The sequence below is a fragment of the Gorilla gorilla genome, chromosome 7 (assembly GCF_029281585.2).
Source record: "Gorilla gorilla gorilla isolate KB3781 chromosome 7, NHGRI_mGorGor1-v2.1_pri, whole genome shotgun sequence".
NCBI classification, from domain to species: Eukaryota; Metazoa; Chordata; class Mammalia; order Primates; family Hominidae; genus Gorilla; species Gorilla gorilla.
Window position 1 is genome coordinate 39,743,994 of NC_073231.2, and position 27,594 is coordinate 39,771,587.

General features: G+C 43.0%; 1 non-coding gene and 1 pseudogene across 1 annotated transcript; both read left to right on the top strand.

The window, feature by feature from the left end:
• Positions 1-14,960: 14,960 nt before the first annotated feature.
• Positions 14,961-15,988, top strand: LOC101151705 (mitochondrial nicotinamide adenine dinucleotide transporter SLC25A51-like; annotated as a pseudogene).
• Positions 15,989-25,028: 9,040 nt separating this feature from the next.
• Positions 25,029-25,217, top strand: LOC115935733 (U2 spliceosomal RNA). The gene has a single exon (XR_004071345.1). It is a non-coding gene; the product is annotated as a U2 spliceosomal RNA (small nuclear RNA).
• The last annotated feature ends 2,377 nt before the right edge of the window (positions 25,218-27,594 follow it).

A 27,594-nucleotide genomic window follows, 5' to 3' on the forward strand; every position in this document is an offset into this window, starting at 1 on the left:
GCAGGAAGAACCCCCAGTTCTCTTCTCCATAATCTGCGGACCAGCTGCAGACCATGCAGGACCCAGTACACAATGAAAATGAACGGCCTTTTGTTCAAAAATGAGGAAGAATTTCAAATTACAGCAGAGCATCAAACTAAGAATTTCTTCTGAGTCGTATTCGACTCTGCTATACCTGTCCCATGCCCACGAAGCCGGCTCTGCTTCCTACCAGAAATCAAAACAGCAGCCTTGCTGTATGAGCTACTATTTTGGATTTTTTTCCCCAGCATGGACAGCCCGGCAATGGTGACTGGCTTGTCCTGGTTTGCCCGGGACTATCCTAGGTGTAGCAGTGAAAAATCCACATCCTGGTATTCCCCTTAGTCCCAGGCAAATCAAGACATTTGGTCACCATCCCCCACTGTATGGACCAGTTTTAATGACAAAGCTATCCTCTGACTTTCCACCGCTCTTAACTTCATGTCAGAACCAGCAGTGGTTTTAGGCCAATCCCCATCTCTGCAGCTGGTAGGAAGTTATTCCAAGTGCCCACAGATTTATTCCTTTATTTATCATGTCCCCAGACAGGAGGCTGCTGAACCATGATTCTGAGCTCACGTGTGTCAGAAGGATGCCAAAAATGGTGTTCATATGAAGCAGAACCTCTTAGACTTTCCTGTAACTCAACTTTAGGAAGAAAACTGCATTTCAGGGTTTGGTGGCGGTGCACTTTACAGTCTTTTTGTTTTAAGGTGTGATAATACTCCAATGATTGCATGAAATATCATCTCTCTTAAAACAATCACGTATTATATAATGTCTGTCTGTGAAACAAATTATTTTTTAATTCATTAAAATTAACACAAAATATACCCACGTAAACCTAATGAACTGCCATTTTGTTCTGGAGGGACAATATAAGCTAAAAATTAAACTTCACAGGCTCATTTATTGTTACACGTGAATGGAGCCTGGGCATAGTGACTCATGCCTATAATCCTAGTGCTTTGGCAGCCCAAGGCAGGAGGTTCACTTGAGCCTAGGAGTTCAAGACCAGGCTACAGAACACAGGGAGACCCCATCTCTACACAACACAGGGAGACCCCATCTCTACAGAAGAAAATTAGCCAGGCATAGTAGCACACACCTGTAGTCCTAGCTACTCAGGAGGCTGAGACAAGAAGGTTGTTTCAGAACGGGAGTTTGAGTCTGCAGTGAGCCAGGATCCTAGATGCAGAGTGAGATCCTGTCTCTAAAATAATAAAAAAAAAATTTAAAAATTACTTGAGCACTCACCAAACACTTTGCTGGGCCTGGAGCTATCTTGATGAATACAGTGCCATCTCCTCCTTGGAACTGCTTGTAGGTTAATACTTAGATGTTCTTAGTAATGTACTAATGCCAAGATTAGTCCATTTCCTCCTTACACAGTTACTCAGCCATGCTTGAGTTTGCCTGCTGCTCCCTACTTCATAATTTCTCCCCACATAGTTAACAGTCAATGCTTCAGTTAATTTCTGACATATTTTTCACGGAGAAAATAGATGCCACTGGCTGGGCACGTGGCTCACGCCTGTAATCCCAGCACTTTTGGAGGCTGTGGCAGACGGATCACCTGAGGTCAAGAGTTCGAGACCAGCCTGGCCAACATGGAGAAACCCCATCTCTACTAAAAATACAAAAATTATCCGGGCGTGGTGGCACATGCCTATAATCCTAGCTACTCAGGAGGCTGAGGCAGGAGAATCGCTTGAACCCAGGAGGTGGAGGTTGCAGTGAGCCAAGATTGTACCATTGCACTCCAGCCTGGGCAACAAGAACAAAACTCCATCTCAAAAAAATATATAGAGAGAGATGCCGTTGCCCAGAACCTCCTGAAGCCTCCCAAAATCAAATGGACCAACCTACCTGCCTTCATCCATTCCCCACTCTGCTGGCCTCCTTCCTATAAGCCCCAGTGCAGAGCCTGGTCCCATCATAGTCCAGTCCTCCACCAGATATTCTGCAGTTCATCCCTCTTGTCTCCTGAAGGACTTACCTTCTAGAGCCAAACTACTTTGAAGTATTTGTTCTGTCTTGCAGTTCACCTTCCAAAAAAGGTAGTTGTCAAAGTGGGGCCTCTAACCTGTCAGTATCAGCATCACCTGAGACTTGTTAGAAACACTGATACTTGGGCTTTGGTGGCTCATGCCTGTAATCACAGCACTTTGGGAGGCTGAGGTAGGAGAATTGCTTGATGCCAGCCTGGGCAACATGGCAAGACCCCTATCTCCACAAAAGAAAGGAAATTAGCCAGGCATGGTGGTGTATGCCTATAGTCCTGTCCTAGCTACTCAGGAGGCTGAGGCAAGAGCATTGCTTGAGCCCAGGAGTTTGAGGTTACAGTGAGCTATGATCACACCACTGCACTCCAGCCTGGGCAACAGAGTAAAAGTTTCTCTCTAAAACAAATTAAAAATTAAATTTAAGAAAAAAGGCCCTCTGGTGTTCCTGATGTATGCTAAAGCTTGACACCTGTGGATCTATGGCTGAAACTCCTCAATGTTCCTCCACACCACCTCTGAGGTGTCCAAGGCAAGGTGGATAGCTCACCAGCACCCTAATGAGAGAGCTCACTGGAGCAGGCTGGAGGCTGCTGTCCTCAGCCCTCTCCCGATCCTATTTTTATTAATGACTTGGATGGAAGTACTGAGGGCACGCTGATCTCATTAACAGATGACAGATAGCTGGATGGGGTAAAGGAGATGTTGAATGATGACATCAGGGCCCAAAGACACAAAGTGATGGTCCAAATCTATCAAGACGAAACTTAATAGGGGATGTTAGTTAGAATTAGATTCCGCTTTGAGTGACAGAAAACCCAAAATAGCACTGGCTTATTAAGATAGAAATTTATTTCTCATTCACATAAATGAACTCTGGAAGTATCAGGCCACAGTCAATGTGGTGGCTCTGTTCCCTGGAGTTCTGAGGATTCAAGCTCCCCATCCAACTCACTACCATCCTACTCATCCAACTCATCCACCACTCCTACGGCCTCTTCCTCAAGCTGAAGATGGAGACATCCATGTTTCAGATAGCACAACGGAGGAAGGTTGGAGAACAGCGTCCATTCTTGCTGGTTTTTGAGGGTTCCACATGCTACCGCTGTGCTTCTGCTTGCATCCTATTGGCCAAAGTTGTGCCTATTGGCACAGAGGCGATGGACACTAAGAATTGTAGTGTATTTTTCTAAGCAGTTCAGCTAAAAATGCTATTACATGGACAAAAGAGAGAGCAAATATTGGGACACAATAAGCAGTCTCTACCAACCAAAGCAAAAATAAAGCCTGTCAGGCTGGGTGTGGTGGTTCATGCATATATTCCCAGCACTGTGGGAGATCATGGTGGGAGGATCACTAGAAGCTAGGAGTTCAAGAGCAGCCTGAGCAACATAGCAAGACCCTGTCTACAAAAACAATAAAAATCAGCCAGGTGGCCAAGTGTGATGGCTCACACCTGTAATCCCAGCACTTTGGGAGGCTGAGGCAGGCAGATCACAAGGTCAAGAGATCGAGACCATCCTGGCCAACATAGTGAAACCCCGTCTCTACTACAAATACAAAAATTAGCTGGGCGTGGTGGCGCACTCCTGTAGTCCCAGCTACTCGGGAGGCTGAGGCAGGAGAATCACTTGAACCAAGGAGGTGGAGGTTGCCATGAGCCAAGATCACACCACTGCACTCCAGCCTGGTGACAGAGTGAGACTCGGAGACTCTGTCTCAAAACCAAAAAAAAAAAAAAAATTAGCCAGGCATGTTGGCATGCACCTATAGTACCAGCTACTCAGGAGGCTGAGGCAGGAGGATCTCCTGAGCCCAGGAGTTTAAGGCTGCACTGAGCTACGATCATGCCACTGCACTCCAGCCTGGGCAACAGAGCAAGATCCTGTCTCAAAGCAATTAAAAATAAATAAACAAAAGCCCTTCATATAATCCCTAAAATGCAAACGCCCCCCCAAGGTTTTGGTGTTAAAGAAGGAGGTAGGCAGTAATAACCACACAAGCAGTCCTCAGCTGTTCCCGTGCGAAGACAGAAAACCCAAGCCATACTGGGTTTTAAGTAAAAAGAGAAGATGTGGGATACATAATTGACATTTCCAGAAACAGTACTAGCTTCAGGAATGTCTCAAATGATGTCAGCCAAATTTGACTCTCTTCCTAGCTCAGCTCCACAGCCTCCCATGCTAGGTTTATTCCTGGGCTATACATGGTGGCAAGATGTCCATCAGCAGGTCCAGGCTCCCGTCTCCTGGACCTTTGGTGAGAGCAGGGAGAGAGTCAAGTTCACGCTCCTCTACCCTCACCTCCACTCATTCTTCAGGTCATCTTCCTCCAGCAAGGTGGTTCTCAACCCTGGCTATGCATTTTTAGATTCCTGATGCCCAGGATCCCATCCCCAAATCTGGTTTTATTGTTTCACGGTAGGGGACTGGCACTTTAAAAATCTCCCCAGTGATTCTCTGGTGATTCTCCTGAGCATCCAGGGCAGAGAACACCTGCTCTCACACTGTGGGAAAATGGACGCTTTCCCTCTCTGGAGTCACTTCCCGAGATGCTCTCTGTGGAGGTCATGCATCTCCATCAGGTTCTGCCTCACCGTGGCCCCTTCACTGTACTGCTGGTCACCATGTCACCCCCTGCGCCTGTGTTCTCTTCATGGGATCCAGCTTTTCTTTATGGGGCCTGAGGGAGAGAAAGCCAAGGAGGCACCTCTTGACTGTCCTACCCTTCCATCTCTCCAATCACCTGGTTATCAAGGTTGACTTTCTTTTATTGAAGGACTGGGGAAATTTTAAAAGGGAAATACCAGTAAGAAGAAAAATATTCTACATTTTGGGGCCATCTGCTCATAGTCTATAATGGAAATTGAGGACCAGGACTTGAGGAATGTCAACAATAAAAGCTCCATAGCAAGGATTAGCCCATCAAAGAAACTGTGAAGGATTAGCTAGAGAGGCCACAGGAAACCCACAAGAGCACAGACTTCTGGAAGAAAACAGAGGCTGGAAATGATCAGAGACTAAGTGACTTACTGCTCCGTTCTTCTGTCTAGCGACCCTTACCTGTCATCCACACTGGTGACTACTTCTTTCAATGAAATACAAAATTCCAAATTTCACATGAAGCTCAAGTTACTACCTTTTGGCTGGGCATGGTGGCTCACGCCACTTTGGGAGGCCAAGGTGAGAGCATTGCTTGAGCACAGGAGTTTGAGAGCAGCCTGAGCAATATAGCAAGATCCCCGTCTCAATTTTTTAAAAAGTTACTACCTTTTGACACGTTATGAGTAGATATTCAGATTTCTTTACAATAAAACAGGGGCTCATGAAAGGCTAGATCTTAAAAGATAGGGCTCCTCAAATCCCACAAATATTAAATCAGATGTCTGTGGTTCCCAAACTATGTGCTGAGGTATGCTGGGTCACTGTAGTGAAGAAGATGAGCACCGCAGGAGGTTTCAAGCTTTTGAGGGAAACAAGGTGACATCTGCCAGGCACTGTACAAATGCTACCATTAAGTTATTTGGACTTTAATAAACCAAAATGTTTTATATCTATATTTGTATATATATATGTGTATGTGTGCATATATATATAAATCTATATATATATAAATCTATATCTATAAATCTATATCTATATATAAATCTATATATATATAAATCTATATCTATATATATAAATCTATCTATCTATCTATATATATATATAAATCTTTTGGCCTAGGGCCCATGCATAAATAACTGAATGACTATAGCTATGAACTGAGAAAGTTTGGGAACTTCTAAAATAGGTAACTGATTGACCACAGCAGACCAATAGCTCTCTCTCTCTTCATCCTACTTGGCATCATTGCAGCTGTCAGCCTAAAAATATGACACCCCAAAAGCACAAGTATTTTTTTCCTTTTTACAGCTCTAAGGGAATTGTTTCTGTTCAGAAACTATAAACAACCTATGGGTTGAGAGAAATTAGAATGTACAATAGAAATAATCTAAATAACGTACTAAATTAAAATATTTTATTTCAAACCATGACACATCTGAAGAAACTGAATTTACATTCAGAATATTTTCAGATTTTATATGCTTTGCCTTCAGCCAAGCACTTCAGGGTAGGTGTTTTAAAATCAAACAAGGAAATAAAACCATGAGGTTATAATCATAGGCTATATCCTGTTTATGTCAATTAAATTTGTTCAATCTCACAACCAAAGAGCAAATGTCTAATTCTGGTTTTCTATCTGTGTGTGTCAGGATAGTCTTGACTGTGTTTCAGTAAGTCCCCAAAAGGGAAACGCTAAAATATCAGTGGATGAACTGAAAAAAAAAAAAAAAAAGCCTTATTTCTCACTTACAGAAGTCTGCTGTGGTTTAAATGTCTTTCTTCCATTCTGTAGCTATGTCAACTGAAACACCTGGCCTTCAGAATCATGAGTCAAGGAAAGAAAGAGAGGCAGGAAGCATTACTAGCTCTTAATTGCCACAGCCTACGAGTGACACAGGTTACTCCCATTCACAGTTCATTGGCCAGAACTTGTCATGTGGCTATACCCTCTCTGCAAGGGATGCTGGGAAATGCAGGGAGACCATGGAGACTTAGAGAGCACTCTCTCTCCCTGCCACAATCCACTTAGTTATAGAACAGCAAGAGAGAATATGAATTCAATAATTCATTCATTCATTCACTAGACGATATTTATTGAGGACCTGCTATGTGTTGGATGTTGTGCTTATGTTCTAGTAGGGAATGATAGACAAGAAACAAGAGAGCAAAAAATAAACAAGAAGATAATCACAGATTGTGGTGTGCACTCTTAATTAAATTGTTCAACACAGCTTCTCTGCTATAGCGACGTTTTGTCAATTTTTAGATTCTGTGTGGATGCTGATGAATCAACAGTAAGACTATTTGCTATTAATAATACCACCTCTCCTGCCATGACTGGACCTCCATGTTGGAATTCCATCAGATTTGATTTATTGACAAGCAAAGTTTCAAAATATGTTAAACTTAATTTTAAATTGAGGTTAAAAAATGTTATGCACATAATCATTTCATCCCAAGAACTGGACTCTATGAGACAATATGGAAATCCATACATTATTATGCTAACATAGCAATTCCTGGCTGTTGAGATTATATGTAATTTTCTTTTCTTTTTTTCATTTACAGCAACTCATATATATTTTCTAATTCATCTTTAAGAAACATTGGTTATTTATTAATATAATAATGAAAAATAAAATGTATAAAGACTGTCTATGTGGGTTAAAAGGCTAAATAACTTATAGGTTATACAAATTATCCCAGGAGAACAAAGGTGTAATTTTTTGAGTTTGCTATTGGGAAAGTCAAGAAAGCAGCCACATTTGGAACACGTGGGGGTGTTCTCAGAGTTAGGATTCTTTTTCTCTTGTGGGATGGGAAAAGTGGGCTTTCTTGGAAGAGAGAAAAAAGAGATAATAGTATGATGCTGTACGAGAAGGGAATATAGCTGTTCTGGAATAAATCTGAAAAGGTTTTTTACTTCTAACTGCATGCTGTATAACATCATCAGCCCACAGGGAGGGAGTGTGCCAGTTACCTGCATGAAAATGCAATTCAGGGTAAGACCTAAAGATGCTGGAAATCAGCACACTCTGTGAGGTTTGGGGAGAATGGGGCGGGGGGACCCCATTTGCTGAGGCCCAAGCAACAAGCATGAGAAAGCACAGGATGAGTCCAGAGTCACAGTTCATTTACCCAGTGAGGTCAACGAACAAGGGAAGATGACAAATTTGCCTGGAGATTCTTCTGGGCATTAGAACAATAATAACTACAGTAATGGTAATGATGAGGATGCGCAGTTCTGGAGTCTTAATAGAATGCCAGGAAATGTACTACAGGTGTTATTTGCAATATCTCATTCAAGGTATTGTTTACAGGTTCATTCACATCCATGTTATAGATTCCACTATTTTAATGTCTTGGCCCGCCCTGTGGGAGTATTGTCACAGGAGGGTGAGGTGTGGAAGAATACTTCAAGGTTCAGGCAGGTAACAATTCCCAGGTGCAAAGAGGCAGGAGCCCAGAAAGCGTAGGCAGCGAGCCCACGCAGCAAGCGATATGGAGGTTACATTAATAATAAATATATAAAGTGATTTACTATTTCTGGATGGGAAAAAATTCTTGATGGGAAAGAATTCTTTTTCTTACTCGGGAGTTCTCCACTGAATGCTAAGTGAAGACTAAAGAACTGGAATCATAAAAGAAGGCATATGGGGAATGATCCAGAACGTGGCAAATTATCCTTGCTCTTTTTTTGCTGCATTCCATTAAGCACTTATTCCATTCCCTTCCCATCTTGGGGCACAACTCTGGGACGGTGGAAACATCTTTAAGCCAAAAGTGAGGGCCAGGAAGGAAAATGTTAAGAAGTATCTTGAATGGCTGTTTCTCTAGGCACAGGCAATAGAACATATCTGAAAGGAGAGCCAAAAAACTGTCCATAATCAAACACACTATTTCCACAGCATGGCCGGGTGCAGTGGCTCACGCCTGTAATCCCAGCACTTTGGGAGGCTGACGCAGGCAGATCACCTGAGGTCAGGAGTTTGAGACCAGCCTGACCAACATGGCGAAACCCCATCTCTCCTAAAAATACAAAAATTAGCTGGGCATGGTGGTGCACGCCTATAGTCCCAGCTACTCGGGAGGCTGAGACAGGAGAATCCCTTGAACCCAGGAGACGGACGTTGCAGTGAGCTGAGATCATGCCACTGCACTCCAGCCTGGGTAACAGAGTGAGACTCTGTCTTAAAGAACAACAACAACAAATATTTCCACAGCAACAAAATAAGAGCTTCATGTCTGCTCAGGCCATGTTTCATATATTTTGTAAAGTACTCATTTACACCTAAAATTGCTAATTCTCCAGAGTTCTGGCTCTTTTGTCATCTCTTTCACTGCATTATTAGCCTGGCACATCCCTTCAGCAGCTCCAAATAACATGTGTGCTTTACCTACACTTTAAAATTTTCTTTTTTAAGATAGCAGTTTTTTTCAAACTTTAGTTTTTAGAGTTTGAGGATTTGGGAACTGTGATTAAAGAATTGTAACAGGAATTTGTAATTAAAATTTTTACAATGTATGTGCACTTTTTCAGCAAAAGTATTGATTTCTAAACAATGTTTGTTTGTAGAACTAACCAACAGGTAAAACTCTGGTTTCTGGCTATCTGGCAGCCATAGCCTCTGAATGTCTTTCATGTAGGCTATAAACTAACAAGCTTCAGTCCTTTAATTTAAATTTCTCTCTTCCACTTGTTTTCTAGACAACACCCCCTTTATCTGTTTGTCCTTCCTGTTTTCCTGAAACACCCTGAGTCTCTCCAGGGTGGGCAGATACCGTAGCCTAGGCCTGCCTTGTACCTGAGTCTCTGTCCTCACTTGTAACAGGACCCACATTGACAGTGATTGCCTACTCTTTGGTTCTGAGCTGCAACAAGATATTCTATGGATTTTGGCAGTAGAGAGTCAGAAAAGAGGCTGCCAGCACTGTGTGCCTCCTGTCACCTCTGTGGTTTCGAGAAAGTCACAGAAGCCATCTGGAATCGTGTGGGGAGGTCTGTCCAGCACTTCCTCTCAATGCCTTCCCCTGCCAGGCTGAACAGCCATCTCTGAATCTGTCTACTCCAGGGGGTCACAGAGGGGACCTCATCAACGGTTTTCCATCAAGGCTCGAGGAGGGGAGAGGTTCAACTTGCCAACTGAAACAAGTTTACGGATTTAAGATAAAGGCATCAGGCTGGGCGCGGTGGCTCAGGCCTGTAATCCCAGCACTTTGGGAGGCCGAGGCAGGTGGATCACCTGAGATCAGGAGTTTGAGACCAGCCTGACCAACATGGAGAAACCGCATCTCTACTAAAAATACAGAAATCAGCTGGGCATGGTGGCAGGCACCTGTAGTCCCAGCTACTCAGAGGCTGAGACAGGAAAATCGCTTGAACCGGGGAGGCAGAGGTTGCAGTGAGCTGAGATTGCATTCATGAGACTCCATCTCAAAAAATAAAAATAAAAAAAGATAAGACATCACAGCAAGTAACAGAACACTTTTCTGGAAGTCTGTGCTGTTACGGGTAAAACCAAAGATGTATTGCATGAGCAACCTGCTTAGGCCCTGGTTTCCTCAAGGACAAAATGGTCTCCAAGAGGCCAATGTAAAAATTATGTAATGCTGAAGAATTCTAGCTCTTGGCCTGGCACAGTGGTTCATGCCTGTAATTAAGCACTTTGGGAGGCCGAGGCAGGCAGATCACTCGAGACCAGGAGTTCAAGATCAGCCTGAGAGACATAGCAAAACCTTGTCTCTACAAAAAATAGAGAAAAGTTACCTGGGTGTGGTGGTGCACACCTGTAGTCCCAGCTACAGGGGAGTGAGGTGGGAGGATCGCTTGAGCCCAGGCTGAGATAGTGCCACTGCACTTCAGCCTGGGTGACAGAGTGAGACCTTTTTCAAAAAAAAAAAGAAAAGAAAAGAGAAAGAAAGAAAGAAAGAAAGAAAAAGAAAAAGAGTGGTCTGGGTCTCTTGAAGTCTTTTTGACTGCGCAGCAGTCTAGCGTGCCCTTCGAATGGCCGCTGGACTTCACCCACGCTTTATAATGACCTTCTCTTAAGACAAAGGCTCTGAGGCCGGGTGCAGTGGCTCACGTCTGTAATCCCACCACTTTGGGAGGCCAAGGCGGGCAGATCACTTGAGGTCAAGAGTTCCAGACCAGCCTGGCCAACATGACAAAACCCCATCTCTACAAAAATATGAAAAATTAGCCAGGCATGGTGGCGGGTGGCTGTAATCCCAACTACTCAGGAGGCTGAGGCAGGAGAATCACTTGAACCCAGGAGGTGGAGCTTGCAGTGAGCTGAGATCGTGCCACCACACTCCAGCCTGGGAGACTCCGTCTCAAAAAAAAAGACAAAGGCTCTGGAAGCCGACCTTTCTAAAACCATCTCTAGTGTTTTCTCCCTTAAAAGAAACTGACTTTTGTCCATGCAAAAGGGACTTTCCAGCAAGTGATGTCAGAGCCTGAGATGGATGCACAGAGCACCCACATGTGGGGGTGTCGTGGCAGTTGTCAGAGGGGTTTTGGAGCCCAAGCAGGGTGGGGAAACTGTCTACCAGAGGGGTGGGGGTGGAGGCAGCATGGAGGGTCAGAGGACTGATGGGATGAGGAGATGTCCATGCTGGGGAGGAGGCAGCAGAGGTGACATGAGATTGGTTGCATGTAGAAATATTGATAAAATAGGTAAATACATTAAGGGTAGTAGAACCAGCTTGAACCCTGTGATGTCAGTGCGACTTTATGGTTTTGGGGTTTTGTTTTTTTCAGATGTGGCCTCACTATGTTGTCCAGGCTGGTCTTGAACTCCTAGGCTCAAGGAATTCTCCTGCCTCAACCTATTGAGTAGCTGGGATTACAGGCACTCACCACTGTGCCCAGCTTTTTTATGGTTTTGATACGTAGGTAGGTAGATAGATACTTAGATACATAAATACAGATGAAAGAGATGCTTAGATACAGAAACAAATGTGTGTGTGTGTGTGTTGCCTGGCTCTGTCTAGTGAAAGGGCCTAGGAGCAGTGAGCACAGCCCAATTGCAATGAGCACATCCAGCATGCAGATCTTGTTCTTAAATATCATTCTCTCCAAAAGTCAACCCAGGCTTCTTGGAGAAATGGCTATTTCCAAGGCTGAGGCAGGAAAATTATAGGATGACCTGGAAGATCTTGTTGATCCAGAAATCAAGGAAATGCTCAAAGACTGATGAGGCATGTCAAAGGGACACAGGAGCCAGTTTGAAGGGGCCCTCAGTGGCCAAGTCTGAGGCAATTGGAGTATCAAAATAAATTATGATAACAACTTATTATAACCCATTGAATGAAACAGGAAACTGTGAGTCCAAGTTAATATAAATAAATTCAAAATTTGGCAAGGAACAGGATATTTACAGTTTCAAAGTGCCTCCCCACAAAACACTTATTAACTAAATAGTGATTAACTACACATGGTCAAAGAGTAACTTTATAATGAAAAGCCTAGCACCACCTTAAATCAGGTGATCAAGTAAACAGCATAATAAATGGGATAAATCAACATTGTGTGCTCCCTGATAGGAGGCAATGAGGAAAACACAGTATTGCTTTCATAATAATCAAATAACTGTCTGTATTCTTCAAAAGTATCAAGGTTATGAAAGTCAAGGAAAGACTGTGGAAGTGTTCCAGATGGAAAGAGATGACACCTAAATCCAGTGCTGGATTCCAAACTTGTTTTGTTTTGTTTTTAACCATTTAAAACAGTTGGCAAAACTTGACTGGGTCTGAGGATTAGATGGTAGAAATGTATCAGTGTTAGTTTCCTGCCTTGAATGAATGGGCTATGGTGATGTGGGAGAATGTCCTTGTTTGAGAAAATGAATACTGAAGTTTTCAGCGGGGGTAAGCGTTAGTTTGGCAACTTACCCTCAAATGGTTATCAAAAAGAAAGAGGTTTTTTTTCTGTAGTTGCAACTTTTCAGTCAACTCCTTCAAAATAAAATTTGTATTAAAAAGAAACTACCAGCCGGGGGCCATGGCTCATACCTGTAATCCCAGCATTTGGGGAGGTTGAAGTGGGAAGATCACTTGAGCTCAGGAGTTCGAGACCAGCCTGAGCAACATGGGGAACCCTCATCTCTACAAAAAATACAAAAATTAGCTGGACATCGTGGCATGTGCCTGTAGACCCAGCTACTCAGGAGGCTGAGGTGGGAGGACAAATTGAGCCCCCAAGTTCAAAGCTGCAGTCAGCTGTCATTGCATCACTGCGCTCCACCCTGGGCAACAGAGCAAGACCTTGTCTCAAAAGAAAGAAAGAGAGAAAAGGGAGAGAAAGAGGAAGGAAGGAAGGTCATCAACTAAGGTAAACTGAGGGTATCTCTGTTGCTCAAAATCTAAAGTACCTAACAATCAAGATTGAGATCTTTCCCTTGACTGGCACTCCCAAAATATTATTTAATAATATTACTCCTTTACCTCATAACCTTAACTATTATTCCATATGTCTTACTGTATCCTTTACAAAACATGGTTGACAAAATTAGGGCCCAACACTTTTATTTTTCCTTGCCCTCTTTTGAATATCTTTGCTGTCATTTATTTTCCATTTCGAATTGAAGTAGTGTAGCCATAAACATAATCATCCCCTTTGACCTGGTAATTCCACGCCTGAGAATTTTGTCCCAGAAAATAACTCAGAAGAAGACAAAAGAAATGCAAATGATCTTCATTACCACATTACTCATGCAATCCCGTAGTTTTGCCTGTACTCAAGCATAGCATTACAAGAAATAAAGCAATCCTGTTACTGGACCATCAAAAAGGCAAATGGCCCCCAGAAGATGGTGAACATATTACCTCAGTTTTCATCCAGACACTGTAGAGGGCAACTGTTGCTTTTACCTGGCCAGCATTCATTCCCCTTTCTTCTGGTGACAATACCTTGAGTTTGCTTTGAGCAATTACCCCTCTGCCATTGTACACAGGCTACAAGTGACTGTCCAAGAACCCTGACCTCCCCTGGCCAAGCCTAGCTAAACCAGACACTGAGGCTAATTTATCCTGAGGGCCTAATGCTGGAGAATGGCCATTAGTTCCTTCCCCCTGGAGCTCTGAAACTTCTCTGTTTCTGCTCTAAGTCTAGTTCATGCATTTATTTTTAAATCCTGTGACCTACCCATATTTTTTCTTTCCTTTTTTTTTTTTTTTTTTTTTGTGGTGGAGGAGACAGGGTCTCACTTTGTCACCCAGGCTGGAGTGCAGTGGTGTGATCATAGTTCACGGCAGCCTCAACCTCCTCGGGCTCAAGCAATCCTCCCACCTCAGCCTCCAGAGTAGCTGGGACCACAGGCACAAGCCACTGTGCCTGGCTAATTTTTTTATTTTTTGTAAAGACGGGGTCTCACTATGTTGCCCAAGCTGGTCTCGAACTCCTGGACTCAAGTGATTCTCCCACCTTGGCCTCCCAAAGTGCTGGCATTATAGGCCTGAGCCACCATGCCCAGCCCCATATTTTTTCAATGCTTAAGTTATCTGTATTTGGTTTTTTTGTTTGTTTGTTTGTTTTTAAGACAGGGTCTCATTCTTTGTTGCCCAGGCAGGAGTATGATCTTGGCTCACTGCAGCCTCAACCTGCCAAGCTCAAGTGATCCTCCCACCTCAGCCTCCTGAGTAGCTGGGACTACAGGCAGGCAACATCACACCCAGCTAATTTTTGTATTTTTTGTAGAGACAGGGGTCTCCCTACATTGCCCAGGCTGGTCTTGAACTCCTGGGCTCAAGTGATCCCACCACCTAGGCCTCCAAAATGCTGGGATTATAGGTGTGAGCCACCACACCCAGCCTAGTTTCTATTTTGTGAAACCATAAAACCCTCACTGTCCATCCAGATTCTTCCATGAATACGTTTCCAAAAATTTTTTTCTACATTTTCCCTCCTTCTTTGTCTTTTAAAAAAATATTTCCTCTTCCTTTCCTCCAGAGTACATGTTTCTTCTTGCATCACCCATAAAGTGAAAGCATCTCCAACCTGACAGAAGTAGCAGGTCCTTACCATGCTTCATGGGGTAAGCATTCGCCTTTGAGATTCTTCAGAGAAGGACAACTACCAGAAAAACAAGCCTTTCTCTTTCTGACATCGACTACCTCTCATAGCAAATTTTTATTCTACTAACAGTTCTTTTCATTCTGTCTATAAAATATCTTCTCCCACAGAAGGTGAAAAGGGAAAGAAAAAATGGGTGTGAAGGTAAAAGAAAATCTCATCTTGGAAATGGATGCCTGGAGAATGGAAATCCAGTTATCAAAATTGACTCGAGAAGAGAGAACCTAATGAACAATAACAATGGAAGAAATTGGGAACATTATCAAAAAGCTATCATCCTGCCAAACTCCAGGCTCAGATGATGTTACAGGTTTAAAAAAGTCCTTCATGAAAAAGAAAGATCTTAAGCAACATAATGGATTCAGAAGCTCATGAAAAGAGGCTGCCAATACTAATATCTTCAAAACAAGATATATCACCTCATATTACAGATGTTGGTGAAATGAAGCATTATTTGTGTGGCTGCTGTGCAGCCTTCAACAACATCACGATCGCATTTCCCATTCAGAAGGGCCTCTTTTGATAACAGCTGTATAGCATCAAAACTCGTGATGCAATACTTCGGTTGAGAAGGGTTGGATTTCGAAACTTGTATCATGGAATCCTTCCCCCATTGATGCAGAAGACAACTACACTTGAACCTATGTTTGGTCTCTATAAGGATTTATCCTGCCTTCTCCACAAACATGTCAGTGCTCCAGAGTTTGCAGCCCGTGGTGTGGCGGCAGTGCTTTCAGGGACAACAGAAGCAATTTTCACTCCTCTGGAAAGAGTTCAGACATTGCTTCAAGACCACAAGCATCATGACACATTTACCAACACGTATCAGGCTTTCAAGGCACTGAAATGTCACGGAATTGGAGAGCATTATTGAGGCTTGGCGCCCATTCTTTTCTGGAATGGACTCAGCAATGTCTTGTTTTTCGGCCTTCGAGGTCCCATTAAGGAGCATCTGCCTACCGAAATGACTCACAGTGCTCATTTGGTCAATGATTTTATCTGTGGAGGTCTATTGGGTGCCATGTTGGGATTCTTGTTTTTTTCCAGTTAATGTTGTAAAAACTCACATGTGGTCTCAGATTGGTGGGGAATTTCAGTCTTTCCCCCAGGTTTTCCAAAAAGCCTGGCTGGAACGGGACAGAAAACTGATAAATCTTTTCAGAGGTGCCTATCTGAATTACCATCGGTCCCTTATTTCTTGGGGCATAATCAATGCAACTTATAAGTTCTTGTTAAAGATTATATGCAAAAAAAAATCAGTTAAGTGCCATTTATCAACTGAATAGACATTCTAAGAAGAATGCAGCTTGGCCTCTTTCTTAATTGGCCAAGTACAAGTTGGTGTCATAACTCCAGGCCACAGTGAGTTATGGGCAAAGCTGTTTTCCTTAAGCATCAACAAAACAGAATAAAAGGTTCCAATAGGACAAAAAAAAAAAAAAAAAAAGAAAGAAAATCCCATCTTGCCACATTTGGAAGACAGTAAATTAGAAATAATTTAAGTGTCCAAGAGATTGGTACAAGAACATCTACTTACTCAACGAAGCCATTAAAAATAATTATTATAAGTCCGGGCGCGGTGGCTCAAGCCTGTAATCCCAGCACTTTTGGGAGGCCAAGGCTGGTGGATCACCAAAGGTAAGGAGTTTAAGACCAGCCTGGCCAACATGGTGAAACCCCATCTCTACTAAAAATACAAAAAATTAGCCAGGCATGGTGGTGGGCACCTGTAATCCCAGCTACTCAGAAGGCTGAGGCAGGATAATCGCTTGAACCCGGGATAGGGAGGTTGCAGTGAGCCAAGATCCAGCCACTGCACTCCAGCCTGGGCAACAAGAGTGAAACTCTGTCTCAAAAAAAATAAATAAATAATAATTATTATACCATATGCCAGATAATTATTACACCATAACCAAGCAGAACCCCAATACTTACCAAATAGAACACTTTACTATAACAGCAAGAGTTCCCCAAGGAAAAGAAATAAATACAAGATGGAGCATGAAAAATCAGCCATAAGCAAAAATGGCTGCCTTGGTGGCATACTACAAAAAACTGAAAACCTCTTATAGAAGGGTAAGAAACTTCCTTATAGAAGGGTAAGAAACTTCCTCATAGAAGAAGGAGACTGCCAAGAGAGCGATTAAAATCCATGAACAAGTGAATTCTTAAACTCTACTAGCTTTTGTTTCACATCTGCTCAGCCTAACTTTGTCCCCACTTTTTCTAGGAACAAATTCATGCAAGGTAACTGACCTGGACTGGAATCCTGGCGGAACCTTCTTCCTGCCTGCTGTGATGGTCTAGGGATGAGCTTGTGACTCAACTAGGGAGATGTTTCTTCTGGAGCCAATAAGAAATCCTGTTCCCTCTTTGATCTTAAGCTATACTCAGGTAACCTCAGCTTGGTCAGCAGCCATCTCACTTTATGGAGGAGCCTCAGAGAATGATCAGGGATAAGCCAATCCTAGGATGCAGGAGCCGTCCCCAAGTGTCTGCAGCTGCCCTCAGTCTCGCAGCACAGCAGTTCTGTGATACCTTCCATCAAAGCCTCATTTCTCCTTAGATTGGATGAGATTCTGCCACAGGTGAGAGTCCCACCTGATACCATCATCCACCTAAACAAACAGTGGCCAAATGTATCTCTGGAATCACTGTCATATCCAGAGTGTTTGCATGACTTTTGGTACCCAGTAATTTCAACCTCGGTGGAGGTCTAAAGTGACTCATGTGCATAGCTAAATCCCTTAGCTAAGCACAGCTAAGACACAACTAAGACATATGCAAGCAAAAATCCAAGGAGCTATCCGGGGCCACACCTAGAAATTATCTTATGAATTAACCCCCTTTTCTCTCTTTGGGCCGTGCAAAACCACAATATCTTCAGAATCTTGCCTACACAAATGACCTTTATACTATCATACAGAAATCATTTATTGTGTTTAAAAAATAATGTATTGGCCAAGCGCAGTGGCTCACACCTGTAATCCCAGCACTTTGGGAGGCCGAGGTGGGCGGTTCACTTGAGCCTAGGAGTTCAAGACCAGCCTGGCCAACATGGCGAAATCCCATCTCCAATAAAAATACTAAAAATTAGCTGGGCATGGTGGTGCATGTCTGTAGTCCCAGCTACTTGGGAGGATGAGGGAGGAGGATTGCTTAAGGCAGGAGGGCTGCAGTGAGCCCTGATCATGCGACTGCACTCCAGCCTGGGTGGCAGAGTGAGACCCTGTCTCAAAAATAATAATAATAATGCACTAAAGAAAAAAGCCTCACAATTAATTGGCGTCTATCTCCAGCACAGCTGTCTTTTTTTTTTTTTTTTTTTTTTGCCTGGTCTGGAGTTGTCATTTTGTATAGCAAGGGCCATACCTAAATGGCCCTTATGGACACAAAAGCCAAGGTCAATAAAGAGTGAGGAAGGTAGGCTGATAATTTGAAAAGAGAGTAAAGATAACTTCTGACTGCTTCAAGCCTTTAACTGTGGGATTAGGCCAAGTTTACTTAAACCTCAGGGGCAATGTTTAAAATAAGATTCACTGTGTGTGTTTTAAGTTGCAACTGTCAAAAATTATTTACTTAATTCAAATTTGCTATTGAAAGTTATGAGAGGACAAGCAATTGTGACAGCTATCTGGAGCGCCATAGGTTATCCTAAGATTTTATATTGTCTGAACTTTTTTTTTTTTTTTTAATGAGACGGGTTCTTGCTCTGTCACCCAGGCTGGAGCGCAGTGGCATGATCTCAGCTCACTGCAACCTCCACTTCCCGGGTTCGAGCAATTCTCCTGCCTCAGCCTCCCAAGTAGCTGGGAATATAGGCACGCACCACCACGCCTGGCTAATTTTTGTTATCTTTAGTAGACACGGGGTTTCACCATATTGGTCAGGCTGGTCTCCAATGCCTGACCTCAGGTGATCTGCCCACCTTGGCCTCCCAAAGTGCTGGGATTACAGGCATGGGCCACCCGCCCGGCCATACTGTCTGAACATAAGTTTAATGCAAGGTGGGAAATGAAAGGGAAAATAAAACAGAGGAAAAACCCATTTAGAATGAGTAATAATAGATGAACTTTATGAATTATCACTAGCTCTGATAATAGGCATATTTTATGACTTTCTAGAACATTCAAAAATGTTTTATAAACATATGGATATATATGTGTGTATGTGTATAGACAGAGAGTTAATTTTATGTGTCAACTTCACTGTACCACATCCTCAGTTGTTTGTTCAAACATCAGTCTGGATGTTTCTATGAAGGTGTTCTTTAGAAGTTATTAACTTTTAAATCAGTCAATTTGAACAAAGCAGATTACCCTCCATTATATGGATTGGCCCCATCTAATCAGTTTAAAGCCTTAAGAGCAAAACACTGAGGTCCCCTAAGGAGAAGGAATTCTGCCTTCAGACTCGAGCTGCAACATCAACTCTTGCTGGAATTTCCAGCCTGCTGCCCTGCCCTGCATATTTTAGACTTGCCAGCCCCCACAATTGCGTGAGCCAATTCCTTAAAATACCTCCCCACTGCCCTCTGCCTCTCTCTATATATATCCTATTGGTTCCGTTTCTGTGGAGAACCCTGACTAATCTAATAGTTGTGTGTGTGTGTGTATGTGTGGCACAAATTTGTATTCCAAAGGTGTAAAGTCAGGCTCTGGAGTAGAATACTTTGACACACTCTACATGCAACTAGGAAACTATGGAAAGACAAAATAATACAGGACAGAGGTTAGAACTTTACGTGTAATTTTGGCCGGGAGCGGTGGCTGACACCTGCAAATCTCGGAAATTTGGGAGGCCGAGGTGGGTGGATCACTTGAGCGCAAGAGTTCCAGACCAACCTGGCCAACATGGAGAAACCCCATCTCTACAAAATATACAAAACTTAGCCAGGTGTGGTAATGCATGCCTGTAATCCCAGCTACTAGGGAAGCTGAGGTGGGATGATCCCTTGAACCCAGGAGGCAAAGGTTGCAGTGAGCTGAGATCGCGCCACTGAACTCCATCCTGGGCGACAGAGCAAGACTCTGTCTACTAAAAAAAAAAAAAAAAAGCACTTTACATCTCATTGTATTTGAATCCTTCACTTCAGTTGAATTAATAACACAATGCAGGGATTTGTTTTAGTAGTATAGTTCCAATAGTTCCAAGTGATTTGCTTCACAGTTTCTCTAGAATTAAAGCCACTTCTGTTCTTAAAGGGAAACATCGATTTTAGATTTTGCTTCTTGTTAAAGGAGCTTACACTTGATGATTTTCACAGCAAAGTGGTACTTATTTGGGGTATAAGCAGGGCTTCTCAAACTTTAGTGTGCATACAGATCACCTGGGGATTCTCTTAAAATGTAGATTCTAACCCCTTGGGTCTGGGGTGAGGCCAGAGCCTGCATTTTTAACAAGCTCCCAGGTGGTGCCAGTGCTGTTGGTCTGAGGCCCATACCTTGAAAAAACAGAGAACTAGAGCAGCGGTTCTCCAGCTGGAGTGGGCATCGGAATCATCTGCAGGGCTTGTTCAATAGCTGACTGCTGGGTCCTACCCCAGAGTTTCTGATTCCCAGGTGCTGCCAATGCTGCTGGTCTGGGGATAATACTTAAGAAACATAAGCTAGTAATGTTTCCCTTATCATGAGAATCACACTTTTAAAACTACAAATTCCCATGCTCCTCTCTTCAGGAGTCTGATTCAGTAAATTTAGGGCAAACCCAGGAATCTATGTTCTTAACAGGCATCCTAGATTGCTCGTTGAAAGGTGAAATCCTGAGCCAAAGTGTTGTCTTAATCCTGATGGTCTTCAAAATGTGTCAATACAGAAGTGTGAACCCCACCTGGACCCCCTAAATCCCACCTCTGGATGTGGGGGATAGTATCTATTAATACATATTTTTGACATGTGATTCTGACATATCAACGAGCTGAGAGCCACTGAACTGGAGCCACAGCCCCCAATTCTGACTGCATATTAGAGATTTTTTTAAGCCCTCATTCCCTTGAGTATCACCTGCCCCAGGTTCTCATTGAATTAGCCTGGGGTGGGATCCTGGTTGGTTTTTGTTTTGTTTTGTTTTGTTTTTTTTAATACTCCCAGTAGATTTAAGGTTCAGTGACGGCTGAGAACACTGAATTGGAGCTTCAGCCTCTGGTCAGCTTCAGGACAAATTAGCCCCTTCTTCCGGGAGGGCTCCTTCTCTCCTAAAACCCAGAGCAGACTGAGCAAAGCAGCCCATCCACTCCTCCTCCCCTCTTGTGCACACCCTGGACACACTTGGTCTTCTAGGGGAGGACACTTCTCTGTGAAGAAGCACCCCTAAACCCTGTCTGACCATAGCATTTCAAAGTAAGTGAAAAAGGTGACCTCCTCCATTTCAAAGTCAGGCCAAAACTCATTCATTTACAATATCGATTACGCTCCTATTATGATCCAAGCACCCAACTACAGGTTGCAAATATAACTAACAAGTCCCTGTTTTTAAGGAGCTGACAATCTGGTAAAAGATTCAAGCACAGGCCAGGTGTGGTGGCTCACGCCTGTAATCCCAGCACTTTGGGAGGCCAAGGTGGGCGGATCACGAGGTCAGGAGTTTAAGACCAGCCTGACCAATATGGTGAAACCCCATCTCTACTAAAAATACAAAAATTAGCCGGGCGTGGTGACATGCACCTGTAATCCCAACTACTCAGGAGGTTGAGGCAGGAGAATTGCTTGAACCCGGGAGGTGGAGGTTGCAGTGAACCGAGATTGTGCCATCGCACTCCAGTCTGGGTGACAGAGCGAGACTCCGTCTCAAAAAAAAAAAAATTCAAGCAAATAAATACTCCCTTGGCTCACATCAACATTCCTATTTCCTGAAATTTAAGTGACGGAAGGGGGCACTCTAAACTTCCCTTCAGCATTAGGGAGATGACAACAGGTGTGTGACCTACTCTGCCTTCTTCCAGGTTCTTCCAACCCACCACACCGGGAAGTAACTGTGTCATTTAATAACCCTGCTGACCAGATGTGTCCTTTGATTGCTATTCCAATGGAGATATATCTCCATTATAGAGATAGTTAGATGGGTAAACAGACAGATAGATAGATAGATAGATAGATAGATAGATAGATAGATAGATAGATAGATAGATAGATATACACATGCAGCAGGACAGGAAGTTGATTCTAATTTGACAAAGGCAGTTCTGTTTTTGCCATAAACTGAAATACCCACAGGAAGAACTGTTGCTGTATCCCAGAACATACGCTACCCTGGTGATAAGTCCAGAAATGGCACAATTCACCAAGCGGCCTGACACTCTCTGAGCCAAAGTTTCCTCCCTGCTGCTTCTCTCTAAGCCACCTTTTCATCATAGGCATAAGTCAGGGAATAACAGCATCTTGTTGGTGCAGGAATGGCCAAACTGAACTCGTGACCAATTGCTCACATAGTGAAAGCGTCTTGGGTTCCTGATACCAGAAGTCATCAATCAGTCAGCGGTTTGGTCATTTTTGGTTAAAAGTACATAAAATATTTCCCAGTGCTTCTCATCATCCCTTTTAATAGAAATGTTTCTACTGATTACCCACAGCCATGTCGTCAAACGAACCACAGTTGGCTGTTAACATCTGGAGGGGAGGGTGTTGGCGAGCAGAGTTTTAATTTACTTAAGAGTTTTCTTTAATGAATCTCATTTTGGCAGGAGGAAGTCAGGAGCAGGCATCATAACACCATCTAATCTGCCACAAGCTGTTTTTCCCTTTCCTCAATCAATCCATTTATTCCTTTCAACATCCCCAAAGGGTCAAGACCCTGTAGCTAGAAAAAAATCATATATTATGTGGCTCGCTTTTCTTTCAGTGAAAAATGTTTCCCATTGCTTTCTCTTAATTTACTGTTTTCCCCCTCTAAACTGAACAGTTTGTGACTAGCTGAAGGGTCTAGCTTAGCTGTAACATTTAATACACACAGTCTTAAGGCTTTGCTGCAAAGCAAATTCATTGTCTAGGAAAATTGACAAGATTAACAAGTCTCCACTGAAGTCAGTTTCCAATGAGCAAAGCAGAACTCTGTTAGATGACCCCTCAACTTCTTCAGCTTATTTCCGGGTTGGATGAATTTTGATTTTATTTGTGGGAAACTTTTATGAAATGAGATTTCCTCTTGTACAAGAATAAAGTCAATGGTGTGAGTGGAGATATCGCTCAGCTGCTTGCCTGCTATAAAACCTGGACAAGTTACCTAAGCTCCGTAAGCCTCAGCGCCTCATCAGTAAAATAAAGCCAGGATAGCACTGACATCGCGGGCTTATACTGAGCATTAAATGACAGTGGCTGGACATGGGGCTAAGTGTCCTGCTTGGCTTGGCCCTAGACTAAATGTTCAGTAAATGGTTGCTGCCAATATTTTACTGCTGTTATTTTTGGGTCTAATAAGGTAGGGTTTGGATGAAGTGACATACAGGCAACTATTTATTTACTTTTCTTTTGATTAATATTTGTATCTTAAGTTGTCAGATCACAGCTATCTGCTGGTACATATGCTCTTTTCAGCAGCTAGATCTTTGGGTGAATTTGTAAGGTGGTTCAGAGAGGCACAGGCTTGCTTTGCCAACGTGAGAAAGACAGCTGTTTCTCAGAGAGATGTAGCAGTTCACGCATAAGGAGCACTCCATTGTACTTTACCTCAAAGTGGAAAAATTTTCCTTTACTCCTTTGAATAGAAGCAAAATAACAGTGTTGAAGCTTTAAAATATTGTAGGAAAAAGTGCCATCCTTTAATTATTTAACAATGACCCTTAAATGAAGAAAGGGGAAGATGGCCAAAAAGTATGACGTTCTGAGTGTGAGTTCCGTTTCTGTTACCAATTGGTAAACTTGAGCAAGATTGTTTCCTAGTCAATAAAGGGAGGAATAATAATATTCAATTAGACTTTACCATTTTGGGGTAAAAAAATGAGTTAGTTCATTTGAAAGAATTTTATACATTTTTAAGTTATAATATTTGAAAGAAATGTAATAGTAACAAAAGTAATTTGCCATTGACTATCCAAAGAAGAAATTCTATTTTGCATGTTGACAATGTTCCCAATTTTTACACAATTTTTCAAGAGGAAAATGGATGATTCTACTATGCACAGACTGTGATGTCCAGGGTTGCCTTAGCTATCAAGCCAAGCAGATGGAGAAGAATTAAGGATTCTCAAAGCCGGGGTCACAAGCAGGTGTCACCAGGAACTTCTGTGCTGCTGCCTAAAGACAGAGGCAAAGATGATAAACTAGAGGGGAGAGAAAGGGGCAGCCAATCCTCTAAGGCGTCTTCAAGGGTCAGAGAGTCTAAGGTGAGGGTAAACTGTAAATAACATTTCCTGGGTAGCACAGCTGAATTTGTGGGTTTGTGGCAGGGTATTAAAATGAAAGCCTCACACAATTCCACTTCAGTTTGATCATAACAAAAAAGTTTCTATTTTTTTGTACCATTTGCAATCACACAGATGTCTTTGCTTTCATAACAGTTTTTCTATTATTTCTTCCTTTCCAATATCCTTTACCCCTTATAAAATCTACCTTGGGAGAGTTTGTTGGCTTTCTTAAGGTCATTTCATAGACAAGGTAAATTTTAGCAAAACACTTCACACCTCTCTCCCAAAAAGAAAACTATTTTATTTAAAAAAAAAAAAAAGGAAAATCGGTCCCATGATGAAGTCTAGAAGTTATACCGGCTTTTTAATTAAACATTTTGGTTTTCTTCCTCACAAAATTAATACTTTATACATTCAATTTAACTGCTAAAGAAAATATACACTGATCCATACTGCCAGATAAAAGTAGTCCACATGGACAAATGACAGAGCGTAAGGCCAACAGTCACTCAGAAAGATCAATAGGCATATATTGTCACAGGTTTGCAGACATGCTCCAGGCCTCGATGAACCAAAGCAGCTGAATTATTATCTGACTCACTGTCCCCATGCCTCCCGAGCCTATCAATACATATAAGGTCACATTAATATTAATTCCAAATGACAGTAGCTCCTAGCACCTCCAGTGTAACACCAGGACCTTAGCCACTCTTCCCAAATCTCCCTTGGTCATTTCTGGGAGTCTCCAGAGTGATGTCTCAGGCATGTCCTGTAACAAATCCACCCATGTTTGCCTGCTCCTGCTGTCACTGCTGGCTATCCACTGGGACTTCATACTAGACTGCGGGCCCAGATGGAGAACAGGCACATGCTATCTCCTTCCACTGTTCTTGGCCCTTCTATCCTCCTATTTCCTCAACAAAAGAAGCAACCGAAACTAACAAAAACTCTCTCCTCCTTAAGTTGAAAAAAAAAAGGTTCATTGCTTTTTGGCCTTTTGGCCTTTGGCTAAGATCAAGTATAGTATCTATTCTTATCAGTTAATATCTGATATGTCCTCTATCTGAGCACAATATACTAAGTGGATTTCTGCAGCAGGGAGATGGAATAGGAGCTTGCTCTGTCCACCCGACTCGTCAACCTGGTGTTGCAGTACCTCCAGAGACGGTGCACTCCTCCCAAAAAAAAAAAAGCAGGCCTAGAATATGGAATATATCAGTCAAGATAGGCCAAGTTATGCAGCAGAAACAATTGGAAATAATAGCAGTGAAGCACAGCAAAAGATTTATTTCTTGTGTCTGCTATGCGTGTGATGCAGGTGTGAGGGACTCTCTACCCATCTGAGTCATCCAGGAAGCCCAGCTGACAGAGGCTCCATCTCTAAATGCTCCATGGTGGGCTAGGCGCGGTGGCTCACCCCTGTAATCCCAGCACTTTGGGAGGCCGAGGCGGGCACATCACTTAAGGTCAGGAGTTCGAGACCAGTCTGGCCAACATAATGAAACCTTGTCTCTATTAAAAATACAAAAATTAGCCGGGCATGGTGGCGCACACATGTAGTCCCAGCTACTCGGGAGGCTGAGGCAGGAGAATCGCTTGAACCCAGGAGGCAGAGGTTGCAGTGAGCCAAGATTATGCCACCGCACTCCAGCCTAGGTGACACAGCAAGACTCCGTCTTAAAAAAGTAAATGCTTCATGGCTTCTGTGGCCAGGCTCCTAACTAAAGGCTGCTTACATGTGACACAAATTACTTATGAACACATTTCATCAGCCAAAGGGTATCCCATGCCTAGCCTTAAGGGGACAAAAAGTACAATCCTCCCACAGGCTTGGAAGGAGAGACTCAGAACGTTTGTGAATAGTGCTGAGGATCACCAAAGGCACCCATTCCAATTGACGTTCACCCCCCGTGAGGACTGCACACAGCAAACTCTGAACCAGAGTCTGAGTTCAGCTGCAGCTCTTGCTATACTTAGGAGATGGTAAAATCACTGACTTTGGAAATTGAATCTGTCATCCTAATTTTGTGGGTACCTGCTTTGTAGGCCTTACATAACCTTGTGGGACTAGGGAACCCACACATAACTGAGAAGAGATAAGCTGCCATATTCAAAATTTCATTTCCAAGACCCAAAGAGTACACATACCTTGGAATTTGATCCAGAAAAATAAAAAAGAAGAAGAAGTATTTTTTACTTTCTACTATGTGTAGTGAAACAGCCACACCTACATTTAGGAGTTGTCACAGTTCCTGAGCACCTGAGATGACATTACCACACAGTCTTTAATTCTGTTGCTTCTTATCCTCACACCTGCTCTGTTAGAAAGATATCTTCATTTGCGAATGAGAATTGGGGTGATGAATAATTTGCTCCTGTTTGCCATTCCCCATATTTTTCAGTTTGGCCTTACTGGCATATTGACTTTACTGACATATTTTGTTCTCCAATGGGCCCTGTTGTCTTTCTTCTTTTCTTTCTCCTTTGGTCTCCTTTTAGTGTTGCTTGTTTGTTGTTCAGAGAACACATTTTGCAGCCAACCCTAAACCTCTGTCCTGACTGGCTTTTTCTTCCCAGGCCTCAAGCATCTCCTGCCTGGCTCCACCTACCTTCATCCTGATACTGCAGGCAGGTGTCTCCTTGACACCAGCTCCAGAGCCCAGGAGTTGTTCTGCCCAAGATCCACCAGGCTCCTTTGTGCCAGCAGACCCAGGTGTGAATGCAGGTTAAATCCCTTACAAAGTGTACAATGTTGAGGTTGTACATCCTTCAGCCTGACACAGGAATATTAGGGTCATAGGAAGGATACCTTGCCTTGGCCTGCAGGGAGGGCTAGTGTCAGGATGAGAGGAGAGTAAGAATGTAAAAGGACTTCTGCAAATCAGAAGGCATCAAACAACGACCAATGTTAGTTTACTTCCGTTGCCTCCCATGATGTCCCTAGGCACCTCTCCCTCTGAACCCTCATAGCATCCTTTTTCCAATCTAGCCCTTATCCTCTTGTGCTAAAATTGCCCCTTGACTTGTAAATCTTAAGGCACTTGTGAGTGTCTTAGGGCCAAGGGCTCTGTCTAATTGCACTCGATGCATCCAGTAGGCCCTCAATGAATGATTGCTGAATGAATGAACCCAAGACCCTCTCCAAACTCCCAGCCCAAAGGGCTAAAGTTAAAAGAAGCTAGTTAAACCCTTTTGGGGGTCTTAATAACAATAGGGCAAGTATGTTCATGTAAATTGGTAAATGAAACCTTTCTGAGAAATGTTTATAACCTTTTAAATGTATAACTTGCAATACTCATTGTTTGTAGGGATTCTATTCAGTAGTCTGAAGAGAGAGAAAGAACTAGAATTCAGAATGTGTCCGGGCCCCTAACTTTCCAGGTTCCCCTTTTATCCAAAATAAAATATCCACCCGGAACCCTGCTTTCAGGTGTAAAAGATGCCTATCTGAGGAGTTAGTCACTTGGCATGCTGAAACTTCAGATACTCCAGCGTTCAAGACTTGGGTGTCTCGTAGGAGTCCCAAATTAGCCTGTTGCTAAGTACAGACATATA